The sequence below is a fragment of the Cebus imitator genome, unplaced genomic scaffold (assembly GCF_001604975.1).
Source record: "Cebus imitator isolate Cc_AM_T3 unplaced genomic scaffold, Cebus_imitator-1.0 Scaffold101, whole genome shotgun sequence".
Lineage (NCBI taxonomy): Eukaryota > Metazoa > Chordata > Mammalia > Primates > Cebidae > Cebus > Cebus imitator.
In genome coordinates, this window is record NW_016107416.1 from 2,307,681 (window position 1) to 2,315,046 (window position 7,366).

A 7,366-nucleotide genomic window follows, 5' to 3' on the forward strand; every position below is an offset into this window, starting at 1 on the left:
ACAACAGATGCTGGAGAGGATATGGAGAAATAGGAACACTTTTACACTGTTGGTGGGAGTGTAAATTAGTTCAACCATTGTGGAAGACAGTGTGGCGATTCCTCAAGGACCTAGAAACAGAAATTCCATTTGACCCAGCAATCCCATTACTGGGTATATATCCAAAGGATTATAAATTTTTCTGTTATAAGGATACATGCACACGAATGTTCATTGCAGCAGTGTTTACAATAGCAAAGACTTGGAACCAACCCAAATGCCCACTGATGACAGACCGGTCAGGGAAAATGTGGCACATATACACCATAGAATACTATGCAGCCATAAAAAACAAAGGACACGATGAACCTGGAAACCATCATTTTCAGCAAACTGACACAAGAACAAAAAATCAAACACCACATGTTCTCACTCATAGGCAGGTGTTGTATAATGAGAACACATGGACATAGGGAGGGGAGCATCACACACTGGGGTCTGTGGGAGGGAAATGGGGGAGGGACAGCAGGGGGTGAGGACTTGGGGAGGGGTCACATGGGGAGAAATGCCAGATATAGGTGATGGGGAGGAAGCCAGCAAACACCACTGCCGTGTGGACCTATGCAACAATCTTACATGTTCTTCACATGTACCCCAAAACCTAAAATGCAATAAGAAAAAACAAAAGGAAAAAAATGCTAAAAAGAAATACAAAGTGTTAACAGTTGTCAATGTCAGCCACTGTAAATATAGATATTGTGTTACTGTAGTCTGTATTTTTTATCTATCTCAACTAAATTAACAGAGAAATCAAAAAACACTAGTGTTATACGCAAACAAGTCAACAATGGCAAAATAATAATGAGATACATAGAAAGTGACTGACTTTTAATGGTGAATACTGGATCCAAACACAAGTTTGAAAATTTTTATTTCAGAAAAAAACACGAAACTTAAGGGATGAATGAAAAGGACAAGATGTAACAGGGTAATAAGGACAATATTAAATAACAAAATCTACTTTGAACAAGGAAACCTTTCCAGTTACAGACTATTTAAAAATTTTTCACATATCCCATCTGTTGTTGTTAAAGAATATAAAAAGAATAAAATTTTAAAGGAAGTACAGTGAGTACTAAAAAAGCTAAGTAAAAAAGTAAAGAAAAAATGTAAATACGGGATCACATAATGAAATCACAAAGTTTGGCAGTATAGAACAAAACAGTGCATTATCCATTTTCTATCTAGTACTTTGATATCTGGTCCTAGTTGCATAACTGGTACAAATTTTAATGTTTTTTATGATAAACATTTATAATAAAAATATGGCATCCTACTTTTTCCACCAGTCTCATATTTGCAATTTTTCCTCTTTGGACTGGGTGATCTCTGAGCACCCTTTTAACTCTAAAATTATACTGGTAATTAGAACACTGCCTTCCACAGAGCTGTTTCAATGACTAGATAGACAAACAATAATTTTGCACTATTAAATAAATTAAGATTTCAAAGGATACTGGGTATGACAGGCACAGATAAATATTAAACGAGCTAAAATTTTGGTCATATAAAAATACATACATATCATTCGGAGATGTTTACTTGGGCAATAAATGTATCATTAACTCCTATTAAAGGATAAGGCACCTGTGGCTACTCAATAAATACTGATGTGAAGATGATTAAAGTAATATCGTCTTACATTACGTCGCCTGAGTCAGAATCAAATAAATCAATACATAAATACTTCTGGGAAAAATCAAAACCACGGAAGAATGTTATCTTCCCAACAATCTATTTTACAGAGACCCACAGTTTATAACACTTTTTATGCCGTGTGCATCAAGATCATCTATTACACGAAAAATGATTCCACCCCCTCTACTGGCAAAGCCCCAGCATCGCGAGTGAGTTGCCAGGATGATCTCCCTGCTTTCCCCTCTCCGTCTTCCTTAGAGCATCAGGTATCTGACCACTGACATCACCTGGGCACCTGACCAGCTGACCTGCGTCTCCAGGAGCCAGATCTGTGCCGTGGCGCCGGGTTCCCGGCCTGGGGAGCAGGATCTGTGCGCGGAGCCCCTCGCAGGGCTGTGCATTCTGCAGTCCACGGACATTTACTATGTTTTGTTTTTATCCATCAGTTGCCAATTAGTTTCTAAGAAAGACATTCCCATTACAAAATAATAGCGAAATAAAAATAAACACCACTTCAAAAGGAGGCCAGCAGGGAAGCACCTGAGGGCTGTTTGAGTGATTGGCCGCCGCCCCTATTAGGAGCGACCACCACCACCGAGGAAAATCACCCCAACGAGCCCCAGGCCGACGCGCTCCTTCACAACAGCGAGCGTGGCCGGGAGGTGCCCTTCGGCCGCAGGAGACCCGGCCACACCAGAAACAGCTCCTCGCTGGTTTTGCCTGGATGGAGGCCAGAAGAACCCCGAGCAGGGCTTCGCCCGTGAGAAGGCCGCAGGCAGCGGCCGGGTCCCAAAGTGAACCGAAGAACCGAGGAAGCCAGCAAGGCCCTGAGAGGCCGCGCGCGCGCGTGGCTGGCGCCTTCCTCCGCGCCCCAGCCTCCCGGCGTCGCCATGGGAACCCGGGATTTGGCCTCTGGGCCTGACCGTCGCCTGAGGGAGAAGAGGCGCAGGCGGGAGGCCACAGATGCTTACCGCGACGCCGGAGCCGCGAGGTGACGCTCCTCCGCCGCCTCGGGTCGCGTTCGGCTGCGCGGGGGTCCGTCCCGGCACCCGTTCCGGCCGCCGCCCGCGAGCCCCGCGCCGCCTCCGGGCCGCTCCAGCAGCCCGTGCCCCTTCGCATCCGTGCGTGGAGATGTCAGGCTCCCGCTGCGGGAGGCGGGAGATTTAAACCGCACGGTCTGGCGCCCGCGTTCGCCCCCCTCGGGCGCCGGCCTGACCCCTCCGCGGGCCCGGCTCCGGACCGGTGCATCTCTCGGTCCGCCCTTGAATGAACTCGGGAACCCTCTCTATACCTCCTTTTCCATTTCCTCTTTACTTAATAAAGTGAAATGACAAACACCAAGCCGGTCAGAACATCATGAGGAGGAGCTGCGTGTGAACCTTTTGAGGCGTGGGGAAGTGAAAGGCATTAGCCCAGGGCCCTCCCAGCCCCCGCGGCACCTGCCAGCCTTCCGGGGTTGCTCCTGAATCCTCCGGCGCTCCTCAGCTCAGCACCACTGTTCTCTACGCGGAAGGCGTTCGCGCGCTGTATTTAATTATCGTGTTAAAGGTTTAAAGAACTGTAAGTTAACAACCGTTCATAACCAGTCTCAAATGCACAAATCCATATCCATAATGTTTGTGATAAATGAATATTCAGGAGTAAAAGGTGAAATCGGATCCTGAAAGTCTCAGAAAAAAAAAAAAAAAAGCAAAACTATGTTTCTACTGGTGGGAGATAATTTAATAAACTCAAACTGCATTCTTTTTAAAGATGACTCCAAAACTTAAAACAACTATCCTAAAACAGCAGAATATTAATTATTGATAATTACAACTGTGGCACATAGGATAGCAAAGAATTAAAAAGTTACACTCGAGGTGATAACTAGGCTGTATGATCACAAAAGACAATGATGGGGTGAGATTCCAGAATATTAACAGTACAAAATACTCACCTTAACCAGCAAAGCATAATTTTAGAATAGGAAAAGTGGCAAGCTACAGAGGGTTAATTTGACTGAAAACATTAAATGTCTTTAGACTTTTACCTTGAAATATTTGGATTTCAAGGAATAGGCAAATACCTGAAATTATGTGCAAAATTTTGGTTGTCTTTTTTTTTTTTTTTTTTTTTTTTTTTTTTTTTGTTTTTTTTTTTTTTTTTTTTTTTTTAGGAAAGAGTCCACAGCTTTCCTCAGAAGGGTAAAAATTAGCGTTTGGCAAACATGGGTGATTGACGTATTTCCTTTGATGGCTTTGCTGACTCTTACTAAATGTGGCAATCTATTAAGGGGCATACTGCTGTCTGGCTGTAATGGTCTACCTGCCTGTCTTCCACATTAGATGCTAAGCTGCTTTAAAGCTACTCCACCCTTACGCTTTTCTGCAGCATTGTCACCCACCTAGCACAGTGCCTAATACAAACTAGGTCCTGAAAGAATGTTTAGTCCATCAATGAATGAACTGAAAACAAAGATAGCTAATTAACAACTGAAGAATGCATTATAAAATATCTGAAAAGAACAGATTATCTTTCTCACCCAAGGAATAGGTAACTAACATGGCAAGTGAAATGACTTTCAAACGTTACTATGCCCCATGGTAAAGTTCTTGGGGTATTTTAGAAAATGTTTGCTCCAACAAGATGAAGTTTAAGTCAAGAGAACAGTAAACTAATATCTTCTTCAGCTCAATCTGAGGCCGAGTAAGATCCTCCAAGGAACACATCAAGAAGTCAGAATAGTGGCTATGGGCTGGGCCTATTGCTTTTACTCACTTAACTGGGGAAAATTACAGAAAGATACGATGTCTCCAAGCCATCAATGAAGTGTACCATTTACATATTATCACTTTTTCTTCACAAGTCACTAAGCAAAGACGGCACAGTGTAGGAATAGTATTAGCAAATAATGTAGAGCTAGCTACTGATGCTCCTCCTGGACAGGAATCAAGTCTCACTCATATTTCATAAAAGGCTGTGGAATGAATTAATCTTCCTTTAGCTGTTGGATTGATAAAATGTTTAAATGGCTTGCACTAGGACAAGTGCAGTAGCTCATTCTATAATCCCAGCACTTTGGGAGGCTGAGGTGGGTGGAGCACTTGAGGTCAGGAGTTTGAGAACAGCCCGGCCAATATGGTGAAAGCCTGTCTCTATTAAAATTCAAAAATTAGCCCCATGTGGTGGTGTGTGCCTGTAATCCCAGCTACTTAGGAGGCTGAGGCACGAGCACGGCTTGAACCCCGGAGGCGGAAGTTGCAGTGAGACGAGATTGTGCCACCGCATTCCAGCCTGGCAACAACAGAGCAAGACTCTACTTGCACTAGTCCCTTAACAAAATGAGGCAGCTCAGTCATTACAATTTAGTTTTGCATAAAACCTCTTTAGAAAATGAAATAATTTAACACCATTAAAATAATTTTGAATTTCATTTAGAATTACATTTATTGAAAGATCATTTAACTATCAACACATAATACACTTACACTAAGAAAAAAAGGGTTTTCCTCTGTTGTAGACTTCTATAAGCTAACTAGACAAGAATATAAGATGACTTGGAATGTAGGGCTCCACAAATGGGATCCAAACCTAGAGTCTTAGTTTATTTAGAGTAATGGTCTTGGCTGACACGGTGGCTCATGCTTGTAATCCTGGCACTTTGGGAGGTGGATCATAAAATCAGTTCAAGACCAGCCTAGTCAACATGGCGAAACTCCATCTCTACTAAAAAAAAACAAAAAAATTAGCAGGGCATGGTGGCACGTGCCTGTAGTCCCAGCTACTGGGGAGGGTGAGGCAGAATTGTTTGAACCTGGGAGATGGAGGTTGCAGTGAGCCTAGATTGTGCCACTTAACACCACTGCACTCCAGCCTGGGTGACAGAGCGAGACTGTTTCAAAAAAAAAAGAGTAATGGTCTTCAATTTTATTTTTATGCAAACCTCTGGTTAATCTCCCAAATAAAACTTCAGTTGATATTAGAAAACATTAAAAATTATTCCACTGTTTTGTACTGTTTTACTAAGGATTAGAGGTCTATTGAATCTGACATCATAGAAAAAGGTCTATTTCAAGGCATTCCAGTTTCTTTGTAGCCTGTTGGATTTTACCGAAGATGTCAGGAGTAGCACTGTAGGTCAGTGACAGTTGGGTTGTGTAGAGCGATTTTCCCAGATACCCACATCAGTAATACTTAAATATTAAAAGCTAAACATACTGTCTCTTCCCTACTACATTTTCGTTTATTCAAGTAAAGCTAGACACAGTATTAGATTTAGACACCATTCTCGAATTACAATTATTAAGATGATTTTAAATATGAAATGTTACAGACATCGTTTTAAAAGTACTTCCTCCCCCCTGAAACAACTATTGAACTTAATCTGGTATTAAGCCCCAGGCATGTTATTATACTTTCACTAACCATACATAGAATTGTTTGACATGTTTCTAAACTTTGTATCAGATTGTACCTAACAAGATAATTTATCTGTAGTCTTTTTTTTCTTTTTTTTTTTGAGACGTAGTCTCTCTGTCGCCAGGTGGTAGAGATCTCGGCTCACTGCAACTTCCACCTCCCGGGTTCAAGTGATTCTCCTGCCTCAGCCTCCCGAGTGGCTGGATTACAGGCACGCTCCACCACACTCAGCTAATTTTTGTATTTTTAGTAGAGAAGAGGTTTCACCATGTTGGCCAAGATGGTCTCGATCTCTTGACCTTATGATCCACCTGCCTCGGCTTCCCAAAGTGCTGGGATTACAGGCGTGAGCCACCGTGCCCGGCCTATCTGTAGACTTTATTACTCAGAGGTATGTTGCCCAGCTCCATTAATTGGCTACATACCTTCACACTAGATACTTAACCTGTCTGGATTGTGGCTTCCTTTAAACAACATGAATGACATAATTCAATTACATGAATAATAGGATAATTTCTAAAATTCATTTTTGCTCATATACAATTTCTACTAGAATATACTACAGAAATAGATCTTTAAAGTATACATATATTATTACAGTAATACATTTAGTAGTATACTAAAATTGAAATTAATTTTAAAGGCAAAAACATGCAAAGCTGAACACATTATGGTGATTTAGTACCCATGTCACTTAAATACATATAACCTTTCTGTTGGGTAAGTGAAGACACTTCGACACTCACTCTTTCCATTTATAAAAATATCATTCTTGTGCATAAGAATTGACAAAATCATACCAATTAAGAGCTTGAACTCTAAACTCGAATAAGTCCAAGTTCAAATCCACTGCCATTTCTTGCCTGCATGACTGTTCAAAACCTTAAATCTCTCTCACATATATTTTTCTCTCCTTTAAAATGCAAATTTAATTAGGTTTAATTCTATAAAACTAACCAGCCAAAAAAATTTATCTCCTAAATTATAATAAAGATATATTTGTGGCTGGGCATGGTGGCTCACACCTATAATCCCAGCATTTTGGGAGGCCGAGGTGGGCAGATCATTTGTGGTCAGGAGTTCAAGACCATCCTGACCAACACAGTGAAACCTCGTCTCTACTAAAAATACAAAAAAAAAAAATTAGCTGGGCTTGGTGGTGCATGCCTGTAATCTCAGCTACTCGGGAGGCTGAGGCAGGAGAATCTGAACCCAAGAGAAGGAGGTTGCAGTGAGCCGAGATCATGCCACTGCATTCCAGGCTGGGTGACAGGAGACTCTTGTCTCAAAA

At 41.7% G+C, this 7,366-nt stretch overlaps 1 protein-coding gene across 7 annotated transcripts in view; it reads right to left on the bottom strand.

The window, feature by feature from the left end:
• Positions 1 to 3,153, bottom strand: part of ICA1L (islet cell autoantigen 1 like) — a 76,110-nt gene extending 72,957 nt beyond the window's left edge. The window contains exons 1-2 of one of the 7 annotated variants that reach the window (XM_037741428.1): positions 1,986 to 2,547; positions 1,565 to 1,691 (exon numbers count right to left, since the gene is read on the bottom strand). The gene's annotated coding sequence lies outside the window, so the exon portion shown is untranslated. The other 6 variants (XM_037741431.1, XM_017536820.2, XM_017536821.2 and 3 more) reach the window with 6 other exon arrangements.
• Between the last annotated feature and the right edge of the window lie 4,213 nt (positions 3,154 to 7,366).